This window comes from Crocodylus porosus, unplaced genomic scaffold (genome assembly GCF_001723895.1).
Source record: "Crocodylus porosus isolate Cpor-Errol unplaced genomic scaffold, CroPor_comp1, whole genome shotgun sequence".
Taxonomy (NCBI): Eukaryota; Metazoa; Chordata; order Crocodylia; family Crocodylidae; genus Crocodylus; species Crocodylus porosus.
In genome coordinates, this window is record NW_017728947.1 from 197131 (window position 1) to 198820 (window position 1690).

A 1690-nucleotide genomic window follows, 5' to 3' on the forward strand; every position below is an offset into this window, starting at 1 on the left:
TAGTGGCCTGTTACAAACTAGTCAGGGGGGATCAGCAGGCATTGGGAGAGTCCCTGTTCCCCCGAGCACTACCAGGAGTGACTAGCAATAATGGTCACAAGCTGGCAGAGGGTAGATTCAGACTAGACAGACTAGACTTCACTGTCAGGGCGGCTAGGATCTGGAACCAACTTCCAAGCGAAGTGGTGCTGGCTCCTACCCTGGGGGCTTTAAGACAAGGGTAGACAATCACCTTGCTGGGGTTGTTTGACCCCAGTACTCTTTCCTGCCATGGCAGGGGGTCGGACTTGATAATCTGCTCAGGTCCCTTCCGACCCTACTAACTATGAAACTATGAATGCACTTTTACAGGATGTATAGACTTCAGAGTGATCTGAATGCTCCTATATAAACTTGTTGTGACATTGATGTGGTGCAATAGTAGGTCGTGTGAACATTAGCATCCATCTCTGAGTAGGATGGAATAACGAGTGAAACAGGAGCAACTAGACCCCAGCTATTTGCTGGACAGTAATAAATACATAGATGATTTCTGGTGAGTTGGCTTGATCATTCAAGAAAAAGGTGTGGTGCCGTGCTGATAAAGACAATGTATTCACGTGGGTAGTAGCATTCTGACAGTGTTGAGTAAGACTGCCTGGCAGAAGCTAAATCACAGTGACTATGGAGAGCTGCAATGTTTTGAACTCTGCGGCTGTGATAAATCATGTATTTGATTTCTGTGACAGGAGGCTTGGGTCTCCATCCTGCAGCAAGGGCTCTCCAGACAAAACATCTCTTGGCATAAGTGGGATTATGTAGGAATGTAGCTTCCTTCAAGATTTTAGTGTCTAGTTGTTGTTTGGGGTTTTTTTGAAAGATAGACAGCACCGCTGTAGGCTGTTATTTAGGCTGACTACATGGCTTACATCCCTGAGTACATCTGCTTTTGAAAGTGGACTTGGAAAAATGCAGTCTGCTTGACATAACATTCAACTTCTGGTATTTATTTAGGTGTAAACAACTCATCTATTGGTCCACTAGCAAATCCTCAGTATGTAATGGTAAAAAAATTGCTTCTCTATATCTTAATAATACAAGGCCTAATACTGCAGTCACTGAATTTAGTATCAGTAGAATTCCTTTCTATATAAATAAATCAATAAGGCTCCTGGTGGCACATCTACAGTTAAAGGCCATGCTGAGAAGTCAAAAGAGCTGAATTTAAGTTTGTTCTTTTCTAGTTACGACGTAGCCTTGAATGAGAAAACAGACTCACATTTTCACCACTTAGTAGGATCTTAATATTCCTCCTAGTCTCTCACTTGCTATCTTGATGATTCAAGATGCTTGCTGCTAAAAAAAAAAAAAAAGAGCAGCCCCACAAAACTTGTTCTATTCCAAAAAATGCATATATAATATTATTACAATCTTCCCAGTGAGAGCTTATTAATTCACTGGTCAAAATAATTGTTCCTCTTAGCTTGCAGAGCTAACTCAGTTCAGATAGTGGTGGCTAGAGACTATCCTAGCCTGCATCAGTTGCAGAATTGAGAATTAAATCCCAATAGCAGGGTCAAATCACACAATTAGCTCTCACCATTACATCTGTGCTGACAACAGGATTTCATTGATGACAATTTATAATCCAGGAAGAAACTCTGATTGCAGCCTGGATTTGTAGGGCTAGCATTTAGAAAAAAATGCTTGA